The sequence below is a fragment of the Echiichthys vipera genome (assembly GCF_963691815.1).
Source record: "Echiichthys vipera genome assembly, chromosome: 6".
NCBI classification, from domain to species: domain Eukaryota; kingdom Metazoa; phylum Chordata; class Actinopteri; order Perciformes; family Trachinidae; genus Echiichthys; species Echiichthys vipera.
The window spans coordinates 31,169,845-31,195,078 of record NC_139831.1 but is presented as its reverse complement, the minus strand read 5'-3'; positions in this window follow the sequence as shown (position 1 = coordinate 31,195,078).

Below are 25,234 nucleotides of genomic sequence, written 5' to 3'. Positions count from 1 at the left end.
TAGTGGACTCTACAAATACAACTAATGCTTCATGAAGCTTAATTTGGACATCACTAGTGAAAACATCTGGACTCTGTTAGTAAGGGGCCTAGGTTAACAGAGGATAATAATTCAAGGTTGCTTGAATTTCTACTTGGCAAAAAGTCTGGTCAACAAACTTGCATATACATATCTGTACATCTGGAAATTATTTGAATGCTGCATGCTTTACTGATAAGGGGTAAATTGTAGCCCTGAGAGAACACTTGTATGTCTCAAAAAGAACCCAAAAAATCCATTCATTCTATCAGCAGTAGGCCTGCATAGAAACTGAGCAAAGAGAGCAGCCGGTCCACGATGCTCCCTTTGGCTCACCCCCTCCATCCAATCCCCACGTCTCCCCTACTCCTCGTCCCCTCCCACTGCCCCTTCCTCTCTGTAAACTCTGGGGAGCTAGTGATTAGCTTAGAAACAGACAGAAGTCGAGCAAGTTCAAAGGCAGAAACCAAGAGGTAATGTGACCTACACCTAAACCAAAGACCAGACAACATTGGGGATTCCTCTGAGCGGTGGAGAAGGCTACGCCAGGATTTGGGACTAAAAACAGATGCATTGTCATTTTTATGTTTTATTGTGGTAAATGTTACATAAATAGCCTTCATTAGTCTGTGCCAATACTGTCTTATGAATGTGAACATCCCCGGACTGATAAACAGCTGTCAACACACGTTAGCATACGTAAGTCATGTGTTTTTAGCCGGCCGGCTTCTGGCTCTGCGTTTCGTTAGGAGGTGAGGGAGAGGATAGGAGCTCTGGGAGGAATCATGGAACACTGGAACAACACATACTCATTTGCACTTGAAGCAATTCAGTTATATCATGTAAAGGTAGCACATATCTGTTTAAGCACTTCAGGTAAATCATAGAAATAAAACACATTCCTGCTTTTATGCATTTCAGTTCTCTGTCACATCATGGAGTATTCTCAGTTTCAATAAAACACACTCCTTACTCTGTTCCTGTGATACACACATTTGCATTGAGTTTCACATTCAATTTATTTATTTTTATTATTATTTATTTTTGCTTGAATAACGTTAACAGGCTCTGTAGAATGGAATCACATTATTTACCACCAGCAATAATTTGTTTTCCATGACAGTACAGTACTAGTTGCACAAGTCTTTTACACAGCTTGTGCGAGCTACCATAGGTTAGGCTGGATGCAGAGTCATTCATTCACTTTGGATTTGTTCAGACTGCCACCCAAATATGATTTTTAGCAGATCTGATCAGAATCTGATCTTACTGTTTGACTGTCCACATTATATATTAAAAGTGAAACATCTCAGGTGGCTTTTCACTCTCCGGACTGGCAAAAAACAAACTACATAAGATAACCCATAAATATATACAGTATACATAGTTAAAGTGTTTAAACCAGACGGCTACTTTGCGATAAGTAGTGCCATAATATTTGAATATAATTGAAAAAAGCAGCATCTCCAAAGTTTTTTTGGGTAGGGTTATTGCTCATTTGAACTATGATTAAATAATAAGGCTATTGTTAACCCATTTTGAGTTGTCTGTCAAGAGAAATGTAAAATATGTAAATTATATTGTGAATTTGTCTGCATGTGGATCTTTATCATGTCCTGCTGTTTAAGAGATACCAACTCCAACACTGCTGTCCTGGGCTCAGCTAATCCTATAGACCCGCAAACACAGCGGGACAGAGGCCAGTTTGACAAGGTGCTCATTAAATTTAGAAACCAAATCAAAAGGATGGTCACCACCTACCGCAACCAAAGGCAGCAGACATAATCAGTACACACACAGTGTAGCGAGTGCCCAGAGATGATTTTGTTATGCTTATGCTGCTATAGGCCTAGTCTGCCGGGGAAAATACTTTTCCAAATACTCTGAGCTTCTCTCCTCTCTGTCTGTATCATTCATATCTCATGAATGCATGTTACTAATTCAACCTTTTCCCTGGAGTTGTTTGTGCTTTGTCGTCTCACGGGTCTGCTGCCGTGGTCCTGCATAACGCTTCCTGCTACTATTAACACTATTATTTATATATTAGAGATGAGCCATAAAGCACTTTTGCCAAGTGTGAGTAACACCAGTCAATATCTGTGCTCTGATTGAATAAAAATCCCCATTGGGTAGCTGACTGACTTGTCACCACGCCCCTCCCCTACACACATACAGATCATGTTGCTGTGTCTCGCTCTGCTCACTCACACACAGAACAGCTCTGTTTCTCCCTCTGTCAGTCAGGTTTGCAGGTCTTATTAGTTAACATTAGGGATTTCTTCAGCTTCAGGTTCTTTTTTAACTTCGGTGTGTACTCACTTATTAACAGCAGAGTTTTGTAAACGTGGGTTCATTCAGACCCAGACCAGTTTTTTTACTTCCTGCACACTTTTTTTCTGTATTCCATAAAAAAATTAAGGTAGTAGTGGTATTGATATTACAAATGTATTAAGCTACACACATACCCCCACCCCTCCGGTGCGAAAAAAAACCCAAATCACACTAATCATATAAAAATTCAAAGTTAAATAAAGTAGTATGAAAACTCTTGTTCATTACCTTCATGTGTTGTATTCATTGTTGTTAACTTATGTAAATAGTTTGTTTGCTGTCGTGCTCAAAAATGAGTTTGCATGTTCTCCCCGTGTCTGCGTGGGCTCTCTCCGGGTTCTCCGGCTCCTCCCACAGTCCAAAGACATGAACGTGTTAGGTTAATTGATGACTCTAAATTGCCTGTAGTTGTGAGTGTGAGTGTGAATGGTTGTTTGTCTCTGTTAGTCTCTATGTGCCCTGTGATAGACTGGCGTCCTGTCTAGGGTGTACTCCGCCTCACGCCCTATGACAGCTGGGATCGGCTCCAGTCCCCTGCGACAGGGACAAGGGGTTGAAGATGGATGGATGTATTCAAACCAGCTCAGAACAAACAGCATGTGAATAGGACAACTATGGACCTGCTTCTTACGTGTTACTTAATCTCCTTACTCTTAAACAGAGATTAGTTTCAGTTGAGAATGTAGGATAGATTGGTAGATCTACTGACACTCATTTTAAAGAAAAATTAGATAATACACATCATATTTTTCCTATTTTTGTAAATTATTTTGCCCTTATGTGCACTTTTTATGCCCAACAAAATACTACATAGTTGTATTTGCAACAGCAGTATACTTGGTAGAATCCTGTGACAAGGATGAATAATCTTAATCACTACTGCATTGTTATGGTTTATATCGTTGTAACTTAGTTGTATGTTTACAACTATCGGTCAAATAATTTAAGACCAGCCTGAGAAATAAAATGGTCTTTTTAAGCTACGAGGAAGGAATCGGGCCATATTTCTTTGCCAACCAATTCCAGTCTTTTTCGGCATGCATATCAGCACGTGCATAGTGTGGGTATGCACATGTGTGTGCAGACGCTCCACTCTCTTCATCAGGATTCAGGGAGGGCTTCAAGGAGGAATAAATTATCAAACTGTGATGGACTCTAAACCCCTATTCATACATTATAAATTATTCAGAGCTCTGTAAACTAAACTCAAAGTCAATGATAAATGTGATCCAGTCACCATAGTGCTCATCCACACTTCATTAGGCCGGCATGAGTGCAGTGGAGACTAAAATAACAACAGAGAGAGGGATGAAGGGTTTGAGCCTGGTGCTGGGAGCAGGGTGGACCGAGCGAGGGATTGCGAATTGGAGGTGGAGAGGGAAAGAGAAAGAGAGCGCATAGGGCTGAAGGATTAGGAGAATGACAAAGACAGACTTTTACCAATCCCTCTAATAAGAATTCCTGTGGTATGTGTGCAATTAAAAGATCCTGTGAGGTGGCTTTCAGTGACTACAGGAGTGTTTGGTGAAGTCACTCAGGACAACGTGTTTGTAACACACAAAGTCAAATTAAACAGCTTCTCACTTGGACCTCATGAACATTCGCAGTCTAATCTCTCCAAAGATCCCGTTTGATGAGGCTAAAATCATCGTGTTTCTTAAAGTATAACTTTACATACATCAAATAAGCCATCGAGACGCAGAGTGGCTAACAGTCGGATGTGGCTAACACTGATTAGCTCGGAGCAGTACGATGAAAGCATTAAAACGTCTTTTTTAACCACTAATACTGCTCCAAATAACACCAAATGTCAGGACTCCGTTCTTTTCAGTCTCTTCCCTGTTCCTTTTGCGTGAGTTTGTCTCCCTCTGTCTGTGTCTCCTGCTTGGGTCTCTCCCTGTGTGTTTGTCTGTTGGAGCTGGTAGGCGTGATTCCGCCCAGCTGTGGCTCGTCTCCTCGTTAAGGCAAATGGATAAAGAGCTGGATGTGACTCACGTCCGGTGCCAAACCGTATTGCTATTTCGTGGCTCCTGTCCCTCGTCTGGTTGTTTACCTCTTTTGATGATCGTGTTCCCTTTCTGTGTTGCTTTGTTTTGTGTTAATCGTTTCTTTTTTTCTTTTGTTATAGTTTCCAGAGTTCCTGTTTTCCACCATCCGTTCGTGTTTCGTCTCCTGATCCCCGTGTTTTGTTTTCCCCTCGTCTCCACCCGGACCCTGTACCTGTTTTCCCTAACTGCAGTAGAACTGAGAAAAACGGCTTTAAGGTTTTTAAACTTTGTTTAACCACCAGCCAAATGGGTTATAGGTAGGTAAGTGATATGACACTTATTTCTACAATTATTTATGATGTAATTTTAATGCTAAAAAAATCATGACAATTTATTTGACCTTACTACAATGTTGTTGTTTCCTCTTAGTGTTTATATTTAGTTTTCAGTGAATAAACCTTTTTTAAATTGGTTTAGTAATAAGTGTATTTAAAAGTGTTAAACGGGGCGATGGTGGCTGTCCTATCTATAAACCTATAAACCTTTAATGTCCCGCAGACGGGGAAATTATTTTGTCACAGCAGCAACAGAATATTACAGGCAGGAACATATTACAAAATAAGATAAAATATAAAAAAAATAGCAAAAATAAGCAATAAAGTTAAATTTAAAAAGGGAAGAAATAGAAATAGACATATGTACATATTCACATGATATAGTGTAGTTGTTCTTGTTTTGTTTGTTTTGTAATAATATAGTAGTGAGTAAATAAATATGAGTAAATATGTCCAAATAGTGCAAAAACAGAAGTGACCTCAGTACAGGCATATTCCACAGTGCAGGGTACAAGATGAGGTCAATATTCTATTGGGAGCAGTGATGATTGTAAAGTCTGACAGCAGCAGGAAGGAAGGACCTGAGATACCTCACCTTCGCACAATTAGGGTTTATCCGTCTGTTGCTGAAGGAGCTGACCAGTGCTGTGAGAGTGACCTGCAGGGGGTGGGACTCGTGCACCAGCAGCGATGAAAGCTTGTCCATCATCCTGCTTTCTCCCACCACCTGCACTGAGTCCACAGGGCATCCCAGGATGGAGCCGGCCTTCTTGATAAGTTTATCAAGTCTCCTCCTGTCTGCGGCTGATATGCTGCTGCTCCAGCAAACAACTCCATAGAAAATGGCTGATGCCACCACAGAGTCATAGAAGGAGGTCAGGAGTGCTCCTTGCCCCCTCAAAGGACCTGAGCTTCCTCATAAGAAAGGTCAGAGAAGACTGTATATTCTATGTTGCTGCAGTGTGGTCAGACCAGTCCAGTTTATTGTTGAGGTAAACTCCCAGGTACTTGTAAGATGTCACCATCTCAATGTCCGTTCCCCGGATGTTCACCTGTGTGCAGGGTTGTTTGTGCCTGCGGAAATCCACCACCAGCTCTTCGGTCTTCCCGGTGTTGAGTTGGAGGTGGTTCCGCCGGCACCAGTCCACAAAGTCCTGGATAAGTTCTCTGTAGGCTCCGTCGTCACCGTCCCTGATGAGGCCGACGATAGCAGAGTCGTCAGAGAACTTTTGTTGATGGCAGTGAGGGGATTGGTGGTAGAAGTCTGTGGTGTACAGGACAGGACTTGAGGAGCCTGGAGCTGATCCCATCTGGACCCGTAGACTTCTTCACCTTCATCTTCCTCAGCTCATTCCTCACCTGGAGAGACGAGGGGACAGAGTGGAGCAGGGGGGCGAGTGTCAGATATGGGGGAGGGTGAATGTCAGGGGGGGCGGTGGGGGGAGTCTGTGGCATGAGAGCCGTGGAGAGGGAGGTAGAGGTGATAACGGGGCAGTGAGTGTCGGATATGGGGGAGGGTTAATGTCAGGGGGGGGGGGGGGGGTCTGTGGCATGAAAGCCGTGGAGAGGGAGGTAGAGGTGATAACGGGGCAATAAACAGGGGGGATGGGAGAGGTGGTGGGGGGCAGCAGAGATGGCTGGGCCGAGGGAGGGGTACGTGTCTGATCAAACCTGTTGAAAAACAGGTTCATGTTGTTCACCCACGTCTGATCCCCCTCAGCCTGGGAGCCTGGTGTCCTCTCCCCTGAGATAGTTTTTAGGCTTTTCCAGACTCCACTGACGTTTCTCTGCTGCAGCTGGTTTTCCATCTTCCTCCTGTAGCTGTTCTTCCCCTCTCTGATCTTCTTCCTCAGCTCCCTCTGCACAGCCTTCAGCTCCTCCTTGTTTCCTGACCTAAAGGCCTTCTTTTTCTCCTTAAGAAGGGCCTTTATGTCAGGATTAATCCAGGGCTTGCTGTTTGAAAAACATCGGACAGTCCTGGTGGGTACAGTGTTATCAACACAAAAGTTTATGTAGTCCGTTATGCAGTCTGTTAAGCTGTCAATGTCCTCCCCATGAGAAACACACAGTTCTTCCCACACAGTTGAGTCAAAGCAGTCCCTCAGAGCCTCCTCAGACTCCTTAGTCCATGCTTTAACTGTGCAGACTTCCACTGGTTGCCTGTTTACGTGGGGCTTGTACACAGGCAGAAGATGCACCAGGTTGTGGTCAGATCTTCCCAGGGGAGGGAGGGGGGATGAGTTGTATGCCTCCTTGATGTTGATGTACAATAAGTCCAGTGTTTTGTTGTCTCTGGTGTGGCAGGTGACATACTGTGTGAATGTGGGCAGAGTAGAGGACAGAGAGGCATGATTGAAGTCCCCAGAGATGAGGAAGAGGGCCTGTGGGTGGTGTGTCTGCAGTGAGCTTGAGACTGAATGAAGAACATCACAAGCTGCATCAGCGTTAGCAGAGGGGGGGATGTACACAGCTAGCACAATCACCTGTGTGAACTCCCTCGGGAGGTAGTACGGCCTCATACTAACAGCTAAAAGTTCAATGTCCTTATTGCAGACTTGCTCTTTAACAGTTATGTGCCCAGAGTTGCACCAACTGTCAACAAACACAGCCAGCCCTCCTCCTTTCCTCTCACCGCTCTCTGCCGCCCTGTCTGCCCGCCGTAATTGAAACCCGTCCAGGTTAGCGTCCGTGTCGGGGGTCAGCTCTGTTAGCCAGATGCTCCAACCTGAAGGAAAAAACAACGTCACAAGAGAATTCAAAAAGGGAAAACTTACTTGGACCAAAACAAGGAGTACAAAAACCTGAACAATGAAACAAAGATCTCACGAGCATGAAAAAGACTGTGAAACAAAACACTGGATACATTTGACGCAGGGTACGAAATAATCTGGCACAGAACAGGGGGAAAGACACAAACTTTATACACATGAGGGAAGGGGAGCCACAGGTGGAAACAATCAGGAATCAGGGAATGACGTCAGACCTGTGACACAAGAGGAAGGGCAAGTGACCTGGAACGAGAGGAGAGTTATCTTTCAAAATAAAACAGGAAATTCAAAAGACAAAAAACCCAAGGACAGGACAAACCTCACCACGGCGTGACAGTATATATATATATATATATATATATATATATATATATATATATATATATATATATATATATATATATATAAACATGTGTGTACAGTATATCCCTGGTAAAGTCTACTCCAAGGTACTTGAAAGGAGGGTTCGTCCTATAGTCGAACCTCAGATTGAAGAGGAACAATGCGGATTCCGTCCTGGATGTGGAACAACGGACCAGCTCTTCACTCTCGCAAGGATCCTGGAGGGGGCCTGGGAGTATGCCCATCCAGTCTACATGTGTTTTGTGGATCTGGAGAAGGCATATAACCGGGTCCCTTGGGAGATACTGTGGGACCTGCTGCGGGAGTATGGAGTGAGGGGGTCACTTCTGTGGGCCATCCGATCTCTGGTCCTGATGGCATCGTCGGTCAGTGACCTTCAGCACTCATTGGATCGGTTCGCAGTCGAGGGTGAAACGGCTGGGATGAGGATCAGCACCTCTAAATCTGAGGCCATGGCTCTCAGCAGGAAACCGGTGGATTGCTTACTCCAGGTAGGGAATAAGTCCTTACCCCAAGTGTAGGAGTTCAAGTACCTCGGGATCATGTTCACGAGTGAGGGGACGATGGAGCGCGAGTTTGGCCGGAGAATCGGAGCAGCGGGGGCGGTGTTGCAGTCGCTCTACCGCACCGTAAGAGAGCTGAACCGGAAGGCAAAGCTCTCGATCTACCGGTCAATCTTCATTCCTACCCTCACCTATGGTCATGAAAGCTGGGTCATGACCGAAAGAACAAGGTCGCGGGTACAAGCGTCCGAAATGGGTTTTCTCAGGAGGGTGGCTGGAGTCTCCTTTACATATAAGGTGAGAAGTTCAGCCATCCGTGAGGAACTCTGAGTAGAGCCGCTGCTCCTTTGCGTTGAAAGGACCCAGTTGAGGTGGTTTGAGCATTTAGTAAGGATGCACCCTGGGCGCCTCCCTAGGGAGGTGTTCCAGGCACGTCCAGCTGGGAGGAGGCCTCGGGGAAGGCCCAGGACCAGGTGGAGAGATTATATCTCCACACTGGCCTGGTAAAGGGAAGTTTGGGGTCCCCTGCTAAAGCTGCTGCCCCCGCGACCCGAACCCTTAAAGACAGTACACCATGCATAATAGATCGTCTAAATAGTGCCCTTTGTGTCAAATGGAGAGGACACCTGCGTGTCCAAGAAAATGTCCCTATATCCATCCTAAGGGACACAGATGCCACTTAGTCTTTTCTGGTAACGACAAGCTGCTCTCTCCGGGAACCATCACCTTATCGTGGTGGAGAGGTTTGTGTGTCCCTGTGAACCTGAGGGCTGTGTTGTCTGGAGCTTAATGCTCCTGGTAGGGTCTCCCATGGCAAAGTGGTCTCAGGCGAGGGGCCGGACTAAGAATGGTTCACAAAGACTCAATGGACAAACAACAAAGAGGAAGAGAGACCCTGCCCGGAGGAAGCCCGGGGCCCCCGTCTGGAGCCAGGCCCAGACGGAGGGCTCGCCGGCGAGCGCCTGGTGGCCGGGTTTGCCACGGAGCCCGGCCGGGCACAGCCCGAAAAAGTGACGTGGCACCTCCCTCCTCTCCATCCTGTGGGCCCACCACTCGCAGGAGGAACCACTTGGGTCGGGTGCGCTGCTGCACGGGTGGCAGTGAAGGTGAGGGGCCTCGACGGACCAGACACGGGCAGCAGAAGCTGGCTCTTGGGACGTGGAATTTCACCTCTCTGTCGGGGAAGGAGCCGGAGCTTGTGCGGGAGGTGGAGCGCTACCAGTTAGATCTGGTGGGGCTTACCTCCACACACAGTCTCGGTTCTGGAACCGTTCTCCTGGATAGGGGTTGGACACTATTTTTCTCTGGAGTTGCCCAGGGTGTGAGGCGCCGGGCGGGTGTGGGGATACTCACAAACCCCCGGCTGAGCGCCGCGGTGTTGGAGTTCACCCCGGTGGACGAGAGGGTCGCCTCCTTACGCCTGCGGGTGGTAGGGGGGAAAACTCTGACTGTTGTTTGTGCATATGCACCAAACAGCAGTTCAGAGTATTCGGCCTTCTTGGAGACCCTGAATGGAGTCCTACATGGGGCTCCAGTAGGGGACTCAATAGTTCTGCTGGGAGACTTCAACGCCCACGTGGGCAATGATGGAGACACCTGGAGAGGCGTGATTGGGAGGAACGGTCTCCCTGATCTAAATCCGAGTGGTCGTCAGTTATTAGACTTCTGTGCTAGTCACGGATTATCTATAACTAACACCATGTTCGAACATAAGGATGCTCATAAGTGTACGTGGTACCAGAGCACCCTAGGCCAAAGGTCGATGATCGATTTTGTGATCGTATCATTTGATCTGAGGCCGCATGTTTTGGACACTCGGGTGAAGAGAGGGGCAGAGCTGTCAACTGATCACCATCTGGTGATGAGTTGGATCAGAGGATGGGGGAAGATTCTGGACAGACCAGGTAAACCCAAACGAGTAGTGCGGGTGAACTGGGAACGTCTGGAGGAGGCCCCTGTCCGAGAGATCTTCAACTCACACCTCCGGCGGAGCTTTTCTGGCATCCCTGTGGAGGTTAGGGGCATTGAACCGGAGTGGGCAATGTTCAAAGCTTCCATTGCTGAAGCTGCAGCGGTGAGCTGTGGCCTCAAGGTCTTAGGTGCCTCAAGGGGCGGTAACCCTCGAACACCGTGGTGGACACCGGTGGTTAGTGAAGCTGTCCGACTGAAGAAGGAGGCCTTCCGGGATATGCTATCCCGGAAGACTCCGGAGGCAGTTGCAAGGTACCGACAGGCCAGAAGGGCTGCAGCCTCTGCTGTGTCAGAGGCAAAGCAGCGGGTGTGGGAGGAGTTCGGAGAAGCCATGGAGAAGGACTTTCGGGCGGCACCAAGGTGCTTCTGGAAAACCATTCGACATCTCAGGAGGGGGAAACGGGGAACCGTCCAAGCTGTTTACAGTAAAGACGGGACGCTGGTGACCTCAGCCGATGAGGTGATCGGGCGGTGGAAGGAGCACTTTGAGGAACTCCTTAATCCGACTAACACGCCCTCTTTTGTAGAGGCAGAGCTGGAGGCTGATGGGGAATCATTGTCAATATCCCTGGCGGAAGTCACTGAGGTAGTCAAACAACTCCACAGTGGCAAAGCCCCAGGGGTTGATGAGATTCGTCCAGAAATGCTGAAAACTTTGGGTTGGGAGGGGCTGTCTTGGTTGACACGCCTCTTCAACATTGCGTGGAAGTCTGGGACAGTGCCAAGGGAGTGGCAGACCGGGGTGGTGGTTCCTCTTTTTAAAAAGGGGGACCAGAGGGTGTGTGCCAATTACAGGGGTATCACACTACTCAGCCTCCCTGGTAAAGTCTACTCCAAGGTGCTGGAAAGGAGGGTTCGTCCTATAGTCGAACCTCAGATTGAAGAGGAACAATGTGGATTCCGTCCTGGACGTGGAACAACGGACCAGCTCTTCATTCTCGCAAGGATCCTGGAGGGGGCCTGGGAGTATGCTCATCCAGTCTACATGTGTTTTGTGGATCTGGAGAAGGCATATGACCGGGTTCCTAGGGAGATACTGTGGGAGGTGCTGCGGGAGTATGGGGTGAGGGGGTCACTTCTGTGGGCCATCCAATCTCTGTACACCCAAAGTGAGAGCTGTGTCCGGATCCTCGGGAGTAAGTCGGATTCGTTTCCGGTGGGGGTTGGCCTCCGCCAGGGGTGCGCTTTGTCACCAATCCTGTTTGTGATTTTCATGGACAGGATTTCAAGGCGTAGTCGTGGTGGGGAGGGGTTGCAGTTAGGTGGGCTGAGGATCTCGTCTCTGCTTTTCGCAGATGATGTGGTCCTGATGGCATCGTCGGTCAGTGACCTTCAGCACTCACTGGATCGGTTCGCAGCCGAGTGTGAAACGGCTGGGATGAGGATCAGCATCTCTAAATCTGAGGCCATGGCTCTTTGCAGGAAACCGGTGGATTGCTTACTCCAGGTAGGGAATGAGTCCTTACCCCAAGTGAAGGAGTTCAAGTACCTCGGGATCATGTTCACGAGTGAGGGGACGATGGAGCGGGAGTTTGGCCGGAGAATCGGAGCAGCGGGGGCGGTGTTGCAGTCGCTCTACCGCACCGTTGTGACGAAAAGAGAGCTGAGCCGGAAGGCAAAGCTCTCGATCTACCGGTCAATCTTCGTTCCTACCCTCACCTATGGTCATGAAAGTTGGGTCATGACCGAAAGAACGAGGTCGCGAGTACAAGCGGCCGAAATGGGTTTTCTCAGGAGGGTGGCTGGAGTCTCTCTTAGAGATAGGGTGAGAAGTTCAGCCATCCGTGAGGAACTCGGAGTAGAGCCGCTGCTCCTTAGCGTTGAAAGGAGCCAGTTGAGGTGGTTCGGGCATCTAGTAAGGATGCCCCCTGGGCGCCTCCCTAGGGAGGTGTTCCAGGCACGTCCAGCTGGGAGGAGGCCTCGGGGAAGACCCAGGACTAGGTGGAGAGATTATATCTCCACACTGGCCTGGGAACGCCTCGGGATCCCCCAGTTAGAGCTGGTTAATGTGGCCCGGGAAAGGGAAGTTTGGGGTCCCCTGCTAAAGCTGCTGCCCCCGCGACCCGACCCCGGATAAGCGGATGAAGATGAGATGAGATGAGATGAGATGACAAGCTGCTGTTAACTCGAGTAAATAAGATGATAAAAAAAAAGTACAAAAGCGATAGTTCCACCTGCTTGCGTTTGATAGAATGATCTTATATATTTCTGAGATACAAACAAAGTTAGCAGGGAGTTCAGGGAGTTACTTCTCATTTTCTTTAATATCTTCAAATTACTCTTTATTTATATGGCACTTTTCATACTTTGACAGTAGCACCTAGTGCCTTACAGAAAATAAAAGCAAAAGAAACATCATGGAAACCCAAACCGCCCACCCCCACAAATATACACACACAGATACACAAAGACATACTCACGCACACAAATAGCCATTCACACATACACTAGCGGTTGCTGAGGAGACATACCTGGGCACCGAGATCTGAGGTGAAGAAGAATCTACCGTTGGGGGCTGCTATTTTTAAAAAACATTAACATTCTCCGATATGTTGTCCTTATGTCTTAGACCCTTCCAAGGGCAAGGAAGAAATGTAAGGGTAAGATGTGAGGAGAGAAAAATCAAGGGAACAGAGAGAACCTAATTTCCTTTGAGCTGTCATTTGAAGCGCTGTCAGTTTCTGATAATCAGCTGTCATTCTGCAAGTGTTCACAGCTGTGTATGCCTTGATGTCTGTATTTTCACAGATACTGGAATGTTCTGTCAAAAATAATTAAAAAAGTTTGACAAGCATCTGCACATTCATTAGAAACTGTATTGGATACTATACTGTGAAGAGATTGGTCAAACCAGTTTTTCAGCTCAGACACCAAAAGCACACCAACTTTATTTATGATTAATTGCATCTGCATTTCCTAATTTGTAGCAATAATTCAGTTGCCTATATGTTGTCAGGAAAAATTGTAACTATGTCTCACTTCAAATAAGACTTTCTAAATGATGCACCAAGACTTTTAGCCTTAAGGTGTATTAACATTGCAGCATAAGTCAGCGCAGTATTTACCACTGGAGCTCCATGTGGCTCATTGCAAAATGGCGCCACATTAGCTGCAATGCTAACGTAGCTAATAGTTGATCACTAAGTTAATGTATAAAAATATGATAGAGGTTTTTGTCGGAGGAGCATAGGTTATGGGAGGGAGAGTGGTGGTGGAGCAGGTAGGTGAGGTAGGAATGGGCCTGGGTGTGGAAGGCTTTGTGGGTGAGGAGGAGGACTTTGAACTGGATGTGTGGGGGAACAGGGAGCTAGTGGAGATTTTGTAGAACAGGGTGATGTAGTCATGGGAGCGGGTGTGGGTGACGAGGCGTGATGATGCTATTGCAGTAGTCTATTCTGGATGTGATGAATGCGTGAATCAGAGTTTCTGCAGCAGAGAAGGTGAGTGATGGGCGGAGATGGACAATGTTCTTAAGGTGGAAAAAGGCTGTCCTGGTGGTTTGATTTACATGTTGTTGGAAGGTGAGGTTGCTGTTGAAAATGACTCTTATGTTGCATAGGTGTAGGGATGGGGATAGAGTGGAGTTGTTGACGGAGAGAGTGAAGTTGTGGATGTTTCTGGCGAGGGATTTGGGGCAGATGATTATCATGTCTGATTTGTCCCAGTTTCGTCGGAGGAAGTTGTTTTGCATCCAGAATTTTAATTCAGTGAGATAAGTGGTCAGAATGGAGCAGGTTGAGTGATGGATTTGGTGGAGATGTAGAGCTGGACATCGTCAGCCTAGCAGTGGAAGAGACGACCATGTCTGCGAATAATGTTGCAGAGGGAGGGATGTAGAGGATGAAGAGGAGAGTACCAAGCACCGAACCTTGGGGGGCGCCTTTGGGACAGACGAGTGATGGAGGAAGTGCAGTTGTTATTGTTGATGAATTGTTGTCTGTTGGTGAGGTAAGAGCGGAGCCAGGAGAGTGCAGTGCCAGTGATGTTAGAGTAGGTTTTCAGACTGGAGAGGAGAATGGAGTGGTTAATTTTGTCGAAGGCGCCAGTGAGGTCAAGAATGATGAGGATGGTGGGGTGGCCAGAGTCAGAGGAGAGGAGGAGGTTGTTGGTTATTTTTAGGAGGGATGTTTCAGTGCAGTGTTGTGGGTGGAATCAATATTGAGTTGAGACAGACATTCCACAGGAAATCAAAAAATTAAAAAGAACTTTAAAATCCTTTATGGTCAGCTCTGACTGCTGTTTTGCATGTCCCAATGTGGATTATTATTAATAGCCAAACAGAGGACGGGAGTGAGCGTAGCAGCCCCAGGAGTTTGCTTAAGAGGACTTGGACTGGGAGGCTGTGAGTGATGGCGTTGAAGAAACATGTCTTCCATGTTATGGAGTCTCCAACTATTACTGTGGTTGGAGGGAAGAGTGGTGCATGGGGATGACAGCTGCCGGTTCTCTTGGCCGGAGAGAGCGCGGTCAGATTCTGCACTGTGGGGCCGGACTGTTGTGTGTAGACGCCATGCCACGCCGTTAGCCCCGGGTTTGGGAGAGGAGCTCCCTGGTTCGGGGTGAGGAAGACCTCCGGAGCACCTGAGCACAGCCTGAAGGCTCCTGTGGTTGCTGTCCACAATGAGGAGCGCAGAGCTGGTCCCACAGTGGAGCATTGAGTCCCCTCACCACTGCTAGGCACCGGGGCTGGGTGAGCTGCAGTGACTGCAGGCGTGGATCTCAGAGATGGATTCGGGTCGGAGCGAGCTGGAACTGAATGATCGGCAGCTGGTGGGGCAGGAGTGTCGACTGACAGAACCGTGTCATGGTTCGACAGGCAAGGCGGTGAAGCAGCCCCGTCTAAATCCTTCCTTTGTCTTCAGACCACGAGGAAAAGTGGTTTGGAGTTGAGCAGGAAGACAGCCGAGGGCAGGTGGACTGGTCCCAGACAGCCGTGTCATGGATGGCTGCACTCTGCGGCTAGAGCCATAAAACTGGACAACATAGTCTCTTTGCTGCGCAGTTCATCAGAGAGCTTTTGTTTGTCATTTTTCAGGTCAGTATTTTTTTATAATTTTATATTTTATTTTTTTTATTTATTTTTTTACAATTTGCAATTGTAAGATCATCTTCTCTACTGTGCATAGTTAATGAAGTATTTAAGCAGACCTGGTGGTGCCCGGCCACCGGTAAGGCCTGGGCCAGGTAGTGACTGGCTGTCGGTCGGGCCTGGGCCCGGTAGTTTCTGGCTGCTGCTAGAGCCTAGATTCAGGCAGCAGGAGCTTGTGAGCAGGAGTAACAGTATTTCAGAACAAGAATTATTACTTTGTTCTCTGATATATATAATAAATGAATATACTACTACTACCACTACATACTGTGAAGTTGCGGTTACTTAATCCCTAAATTTGCACAGTGGGGCAGCAGCTCTGTTCTGCTCTCTATACTTTGTCCTACTTCAGAGAACTTAGTATTGTTCACCCAGTGAACAGATTAGAATTTCCTGTGACGGAGAAAAAACTCCTCTCATTTCTCGTGAGTGCAAAAAAAAGATTATAATTTCATTGCCCAAAGGATAAATTATACATTAAAACAATGACAAAGATGGACGTGTTGGTTATTCATTAGGCTAAAACAAAACAACACAAATGTGACCACCCATATGTGGGTGTCACACACTCCCCGACAAAAAATAAAACAAATGGCTTCTGTCATCTCAAAGAAAACTTATCCAAATTTTACCACCAGACCTTTGAATTCTTTCACCCAATTTGGAACACTTGTTTGCATCGGCGTGATAAGGTAAGTGCTCTAGATATGCCAAGGTAACCATGTTTATCTTAAGGAGGAAAAGATCAAGGCACTACTGTAGTGTAAGGCATGGCTTGGTATGTAAGTGAGTGGTGAGGTAATTATGAGGTGCTGTGTAAGATTGCGAATAATGTTCTTGCTGTGACATGGGGTGTGGCTGTATTCCCCAGAGCATTGTCTGTAACCTTACACTATTAACAGAGCTGTGTGTGTGTGTGTGGTTGGTATGAAGGTTGACCCAAAGACCCATATGTCAACTTCTGTGGCGGACTTCTGTCTCTTGTGGACCTCCTGACTTGCTCACTCTGTGTGTCAACTGCTTCAGAGGTAACTGGTCCATCATCTTCATCTGTACTGGGTCTATTTTCCTCGCTCATACTCTCTTTGCTCTTGGTCTTGTCTAGGTTCTCTTTCAGGCATGACAGCATTGGTGTTTTCTTTCCTCCCTCACTGGTCGGTCTGCTCTGGGCTGTGTCTCGCCAGCCTAAGATGGTTCTGGGTTGTTTAGACCCATCTGCAGTTGGATTTTGAGCTGCATTTTCACAAGGCTGACAGGTAGGTCTGGCAATTTTCATTTCATTCTCTTTCTGCATCGGAACCCTCAACCAGTACTGTATGCTGGGAGTTTCCTCATCCGTGTCAGTAAATCGCCTTTCTGGGGTTAGCTCCCTCGCATTTTGTGTTCTCCCATGTCTGTTTCGCTCTCTTTTCCGTCTAGGTTGTGTCATCTTTGTCTGTGCAGCAGGTTCACAGAGTCCACACTTTATTCACACCAGTCTTTGGGAACACCTTGTAGACGGGGCTGTCATTCACTTGTTCTCGAACTACATACACTGTTTGCTTCCAGTAGGACCTTAACTTCCCTGGACCTCCTGTCGCACCCAGGTTCCGGACCAAGACTCTGTTACCAGGCTGAAGAATGACCCCTTTCAGGTGATGATCATAATATCCCTTGCCCTTAGCACTGGATTTCTGGCTGTTTTTAGAGGCAATTTGATAGGCTTCCCTCAGTCGCGTTGCCCATTTCTCTGCATAACCCCTGGGACAATCTGCTTCTTCTTAGGTGGGCAGACCAAACAGCAAGTCAACAGGTAGGCGTGGATGATGCCCATACATTAAGTAGTGGGGTGGAAAGCCCGTGGCTTCATGCTTGGTGCAGTTATATTCATGCACAATCTGAGGTATGTGTTTTTTCCAATTTACTTTCTCTTACTCTTCTTCTTCTCAGCATCCGAAGTAGGTCATGATTTAGGCGTTCTGCAGGATTACTCTGAGGATGGTAAGGTGTTGTCCTGGAGTGACTTACTCCAGTTAGTTGTTGTAGTGTCTTGAACAGTTTGTTTTCAAATTATCTGCCCTGATCATGGTGTAGCTTTACTGGGTATCTGAAACGGGGAATGAAGTCATTGAATATTCTTTCAGCAGCTGTCTGTCCAGACTTGTTTTTTGTTGGATAAGCTTGGGAAAATCAGGTAAAATGGTCTATGACAACCAAGACGTATTCATAACCACCCTTGCTGGTCTCTAAGTGCATGTAGTCAATGGAGACGAGTTCAAGTGGTGAGGTGCTAGTAATGCTTACCATTGGTGCTCTGATGTGGGTGACTGGTTTCTTTTTCTTGATACAGTGGCATTTCCTGGTCACATATATGTTGATGTCTTTTTTCGTAAAGTGCAAATAGAACCAGTCTCTTGCCAAAGTAAGGACCCTCTCAATTCCTACATGACCCATGACATCATGGAGGTGCTTTAAAGCCATAGCCTTGTACTTGGTTGTTTTCTCTGCGTGGTCTGCCTGTACAATAGATTGATGCTGATGTGCAGTCTCCCCCATTCATGCATGAGTTTCCGCAGGGGGGCATTGGCTTCTCGCTTGTCTTCACTTGGCAAAACTTCCTTTGTTTTCTTTAGTTTTATCAGTGAACCAATCGTGGGTGTTCTCGCTGAGATTTGACCAGCTTATCATGATCAATAGTGGACAGCGGCCTCATCCCAGGTGGTTTGGGGTCTTGGGCCAGATTCAGGGTTGCCACATAAGCAATGTCTTGTTTCTCTGCAGCCTGGCTACCTCCCCATGTTTCCTGAGACAATTCTTTGGTGCATTCAGCCACCTAACCGTCAATGTCCAGTGGTAGACGGGAGAGGATGTTGGCATTAACGTTGCTTTTTCCTGGCCTGTATCTGATATCGAATTGAAAGTTTGCTAGTTCACCCACCCATCTGTGACCAACAGAGTTCAGTTTGGCTATGCTCACGACGTATGTTAGTGGGTTGCTATCTGTGTAGATGGTGAAGTGAGGCACATAAAACAGATAGTCGCTGAATTTTTCACAAAACAGCCCACTTCAAAGCAAGGACCTCCAGTTTGCCAGAGTGAAGCCTGTAGATTTTCTCAGCAGGGGAAAAAGGCCTTGAACGAAAGGCGATGACTCGTAGCCCTCCGTTTTGGTGCTGGTGCAGTACTGCACCTAGTCCTTGCTCTGAGGCGTCAATGTGTACTGTGAATGGCAGGTCAAAGTCGGGGTATGCTAGCACAGGGGGTTTGGTCAGTGTGTTGATGAGCTGGCAGATAATACCATGGCGCTCCTCCGTCCACTGGACTGGGGTCTTTGATGTATGACATAACTGAGGAATCACAGTAGCTTTTCCACCGTGTTGGATGTCTTCTCCCTCAGTGCTAAGACAGCATCCAGGTCTTTTGGGTCAATTCTCACTCCCTCTGCAGAGACCAGCCTTACCACATATCTGACCTCAGTTTTGAACAGCTCACACTTTGTTGGTCACTCCATGCTGCTGCAGAGCTCTCAAGACCTTTCTTACACCCGCAATGTGATCTTCAAAGGATTTGATCCTCAACCCCTCATATATGCTGTCGTGAGGAGACCCCTCAGCGTTGTAGCCCTTGTGGTAGGCCTTATCTTGGTCCAAAATTGTGAGGCAGCTGTGACCTCCAAGGGTGTTTATGAGGTCTTGAATGCGAGGTAAGGGATGTCGGTCCGGCAATGTCTTTTGGCTGAGTAGTCTGTAGTCGACACACAGGCTGAGTGTTCCATCTTTTTTCCTAACACAGACCACAGGAGCAGCAAAAGGTTACTTTATTATCCACCCCTTCACCAACAGATCATGGACATATTCTTTGACCTCCTTGTAGAGTTGCTTAGGAATAGATATATAGCTTCGCTGGACAGGAATTTCCTCCTTAAGGCTGAGACCATCCTGATCTTGCGGGCTCCATTGTATGTTACTCTCAGATCAGACTGGTGAGGTGCAGCAGAGAATATCTGGAGAAGTTTGACCAGCAACTGAACCAATTAGCTTTGGTTTTGAGGTGGGTCGGAGTGTGTCACAACGAAAAGCCTGTTCAGTGTAAACAACATGGCGGCCTCCGCGGATGAGATGATTGCAGCTTTCATGCAAGCAAATGCTTTTTTCTCTTGGATCCTTCTGTTGGAATATGGACCGGGAACCTGTAATTATGCCTTTTATCTGTAAATTTGCGTTACACAAACAGCAAATATCCTATACTGACATGTTGTTTACTTTGCCTCGACGCTGTTAGTACATCATACCCTTTGTTGATCTTATTGGTTGATTCGGCCCATATGTTGGTGATAAACAGGTAGTTTATCCAATCAGTAACCAGTATTTTCGTCCCTTCCCAAAAGATCTCTAAACTAGAGTTCCCAGATGAATATTCTGAGCATGTGCAAATCAATCCATCTGGCGGAGTCAGGTTAATGGATCCGTAATCTTACTATGACTAATGCAAACAGGAAAACACAGCACCTTTGTTTTTGTAGACCAGGTTTTGTTGGTCAATGGCACAATCCCTTTTTGCTCTAGAAAGCAATGCCCTAACCACACCTAATTTTAAGACCACATGGCCATTATGAAATAAGGCTTTTGTATTAAAGTGTTACTGTATTGTTTTTGTATTTTTTTATGCCTCATAACTGACTTTCAAGGTTTATATATCTAAGCTTAATGAGTTGTTGGAATATTTATGGAAATTACATTTGAATATTTAGCTATTATACATTTTCATATGAATTTGTATTTAATACCTTCTATTGTTATACATATATATTGTTTCATTATGTTGTAAACATTTTACCAGGAATAATGGTTACATCTTTTACACCTGTCTTCTCCCCTCATTTTTATTACATTAGAGGTGAACAATTAACATATTTAGTAGTATTTTTTTCAGTTAAACATAATCAACACATAATTTGTTTAAAATGACTAATTTGTATTTTAAGTTACCTGACACATTATCTGTGTTGAAATTACTTATTGTATTTGACACACCATGTGTATTAAAAAGGCTCACACCTGTTGTGTTAAAATTAACACAAGTGTTGTCCCTGAGTAAACTCCCCAAGTGTGTTGAAATTCTGCGCAACATATTTCACGCCTCTTTTTGCAAACCCAATGCTTAGATGCAACTCATTAACTTAAGTCTCATCACCAAAATTGTTTAATAAAACATTAGTAAGCATTAATCTTTGAATAAACACTGTACACATGTCCTCAATTAGCTTACAGGCTAGCAGCGTTTGGATAGATCTCAGACTTGAGGCCATCATTAATGTTACGAAATACTTGGGTCAAGGGTTTAAAGCTATGGCTCTTATCACTAGTCCTAACCTGGAGTGAGCTGAAGAGTTTGAAAACCGGGTAAACACATGTAAGAGTTACTTTCAAGCTCCAGAGAGTAGGTGGAGGCAGTTTCACTTACCAGTTAGGCCATTGGTAGCTTAGGCGTTTAACTTGTTCCTCCAATCAGGCATAGCACTAGCTCCATCATGTTATTTCTGTTCAGTTTAGGTTGTGGTTGGATTGATCCTCAAAAATGTGCAAAAAAAGTGCAGGTGTGTGTGACTGTGGTGTGGTCTTAATAGCAACAGTGCGCCTCTCTGTGCAGCGTTCAGGTCCACCTTCCAACATCTCTCGACATGAAAAGGCCACTCACAGGCTAGGATCCCCCTGCAGAAGATGACCACCAAGCTGCAGTACCTTCATACTGTGAAATTGTGAGGTTAAATTTGGTTCACTACTTGGAGATGGGGAGATGGGGAGAAGGGGATGCCATGGTGGATTGGTGGGCCTTTGTCGTTGAATCATCAAAGTACCAAGGTAGAGTGCTGGAGTTGTTAAGTAAACTATACTCAAAAGATTGCAGTCATTAACTCAGCAGCATCACTGTATAGGAAAGTGGTGTGCTGGAATAACATAAGACAAAATGAGAGCATCATTGTGAAACTGAATGTGTCACAATAATCATTTTATAAGGATTATCTTGTTTTCATTCTCATCTGAACTCAAAATCGTAATTCAACATTTGATTAATTCTGTCAATAATTTTGTGAACAGTTTAAATTCAAATGTTGATGCCGTTGCCCCCAGGAAGATCAAAGTTGTCTCTGGTAGGAAAAAATCATCAGGGGTGCACGTGGAAATTTACATACTGTTTCATTTCTGCACTGTGTGAGAGCACTTTTGTTCTTTGGCTTTGACTGAAAACTTGCAGTCCATCACTGGAACAATTAAACATTACACTGTGAACAAATCCCAACAAGGTGTGAGGAGGTCCATAATTTAAGCACGCTAATTGCCTTCCCTTGGTTTGTAACACAGTCCAGCCACATGCCTTCTCAGTGACTCCAATAGTCTGACATTTTCCCACAACCTGCCGAGAAATGTCAGCAGTGAACAGCTGCACTGCTTCACAAACTGTTCAAATTGACATGCTGGGCAACATGTATTAGGCAAATTTATGTAATTCCACTTGCCAGGAATAGACATTAAAGAGCTGAAAAGTTAAGCATGAAAAACTCAAATTGTCTTGTTAAATCAAAACTGACTGTAAGCCAAATTATTAGATAGTAAGTCAAATTTCAATATCTTGTAATTTGGGATTTTTATCACACAATTTTTTTCAAAAAAACAAAAAAGAAAATCTCTGCTCACCTGAATGGCTCGAGGTGGCCTCGCTTCTATATGATTATTTTCTGACTTGACAAATGACTGAATCACTTGTCTAACTGACCTTCGTAGCCCTCCCATGGGATGATTGGTTGATTGAGGAAGCCTTTTGCATGTATATAAGGAGAAGTTTTGATGCTGCTCACCATACCTGATTGAGGTCAGAAAAAAACAAAACGTTGGACAGTAAGTGGACAGTGTGCGGGAGTGTTCCATTTTATATTTTAGAAAATCCAAATTTTGGTAAAGTGTGTACCCAATGTAAACTGACAGTAGCCAATGTTTTAATTGCATCGGCCAACCTCCGAGCTCTGCAGATTGCAGCCCCAGAGGCAAGCAAAACACTGTTTCATCTGCACACACTGTCATGACAGAGGTTGATTTCACCCTTTGAAAATGAAGCAGCTGCCTGCGGCCGCGAGTGGTTGTTCTTTACATGATGCTCTATAAAACAATTAAAATAAAAAGCATAATAGGTAGAACATTCATTGTGACGTCATCACCTTACGTGACATCTGGTGCAAAACCTCTGGTCATCATATGGTGGCGCCAAAGTAGAAGATTGGCACCAAAGGAGCAGGGTTGACAGGAATGTGAGGCAGAGATTGAGAGAAATAGAGTCAGTAGTTTTCAATTGTCAGAACAGAATAGTTTCCTTAGTGTATTTTATCTTGTATTTTGGGGGGGTCTATGTCTTTTTTTGTCTTGATGGTAAGAAAAAGATACTCTGTTGAACAAGCTTAGGATATTTTGTTTGCAGTTTGTGAAGATGAAAAGGTGTCCTCTGGTCTGGACTCTTCAGTGAGGATCAAGATCAGTTTGTTGAAGGCATCCACCAATATCAGGATGTGAAAGTACAATTTTTAAGGTTCAAGGCTAATTTCTTTAACCTTTTTACAACACAGAGTTTTTGTAGTGCCTTTATGCTAACCTATGCTGAACCTCACTCCAGCACTCCAAAAGAAACAGCGTCTTCCCCAAGTCTCCATGAGCATCAACAGACAACACCACCCAGATGTCAAGCCCAAGCTCCCCACATGGCGGAACAAGAGAATCCCTTTCAACCTGTCCGAGTACAATTTTCCAGGTAGACATTTTGGAAAAGAGTTTCAACCTGGCATTCATGCTGATTTGGTTTGTTAAATAGCTTCATTATGTGGTTGAGAGTGATCACGTTGTTTGCTTTACTTGCCTTAAAGCGGTGGAAAAAAAGCTTAAATACTAATTTAGATTCTAGGCTGCATCGGATTGTTTCTGAACAGTGATTTCTAAAAACAGTATTGTTGTCCAAAAGACAAAACTTATCGACACAAGACATTTCATCAGTTATGTTAACACTATTTTCGAGGCACTAATGGGTTAGGAAGGACTCTGGGAGCTATGACCTGACAACAGTGTAAAGTGGTCTCATTATTGTTCTTAAATACATTGTCACTTCTTCACGGATTCTAGCGTACGCCATGTTTTAGTAAGAAAGCCACGCAAGTCTTAGTACATGAGGCCCCTGGAGAGGTGGGATTGGGAGTAACGGCCTCCCTGATCTAAATCCGAGTGGTCGTCTGTTGTGCTAGTCACGGATTGTCTAAAACAAACAGCATGTTCAAAGATATGGTCAAAGGTCGATGATTGATTTTGTAATCGTATCATCTGATCTGATGCTATATGTTTTGGACACTATGGTGAAGAGAGGGGCAGAGCTGTTAACTGCTTACCATCTGATGAGTTGAGTCAGAGGATGGGGGAAGATTCTGGAAGGACTGGGTAAGCCCAAACGGGTAGTCCGGGTGAAGTGGGAACATCTGGAGGAGGTCTGAGAGACCTTCAACTCACACCTGAGCTTTTCTGCTGAAAAAAACTGTGGAAGGGAAATGTTTGTTAGGATGTTGTGGAGGGGAGAGGTTAATAACACCTCTGTCACCTCTCCTGTAATGTCACTGTCAGGGTGCTGCAATATCGTCAGAGTAGGGTACGTGGCTAAAGTTCATAGTGGGGGTCTTGAGCCGGCAATGATTGGTCCTAGATCTGCATTGCTAAACAACATCCACCTAAATACTGAGGCTCCCTTGGTTAGGGTGGTATTGATACAGCGTTCACTGAGGCTCCTCAAACAAGGAATGCAACAATAGCCGCACAGAACAAAAAGTACTGTGAAATATTGCCAAATAACAGAAATATCTTGAAATTGTATTCAGTTAAAATCTAAAATAATGACTTCTGTCACTAAGAATGTGTCATGCCGTCATACTGTATTTATATACAGTATGACCATATCATTGAGGATTTTATTTAACACATTGTAAGATACTGTATATTGAGTTACTACCACTGAGAATTATTATTTACCATATCAATTTGATGATGTTATTGTGTCACAGTCAATAATATGTTTGGGTTCACGTACTGTGCTTATTAACTGTTCAATTCATACATTTGGTCTGTGAAGGTCTGATGTGCTCTATTCATCCCATTTTGTTATTGCATGTTGTATAAAGATGAGCCATGGCAAAGGCAAACCCAGGTGTTTATTTGATTTTGGTTTTTAAACATTAAGAAATACTTCTTCAGTAACAGAATCATTAAAAGCTGTGAAAACTGAGCTCTTCTTTGAGAACACAAGAAGAGGGTGTTTCTTTCAGGTTGAGAGGGAAAAGTTCAAAAGTTATCCTCCTTCAAGGCACACCTAAAGATAGCAGACCTGGGCGGCCGGTGGCTCTGTGGTTAGAGCAGCCACCCCATGCAAAGAGGCTGAAGGTCTTCGAGGCAGCGGCCGCGGGCTCGACACCGACCTGCAGCCCTTTGCTGCGTGTCTCCCTCTCTTTCTCTCACCCCATTTCCAGTCTGTCCTATCTAATAAAAGGCTTGGAAAATTGCCCAAAGAATAATCTTTAAAAAAGAAAAGATAGCAGACCCAAGCTGTCAAGCCCAGTCTTCTCCCTAGTTTTAGTCTCAGTTCTACTCGTCTTTTGTATCCTCTATCTAGTTTAGTTTTGTATTTATCTTTTCAGTAACTTTCTCTGTGTAACTAAATGTGCCGGACTTTTGTTTCGAAGAATCTCTGTCTTATTTGATCAAAAATATTTTTTGAATCAGTCAAGTTGTTTTAAGGTAGTGCTCGTGTTTTTGGGACAAGCTTATTTCATCTTAAATTAAACTTTAGTCAACAACACATAGTTAGACTA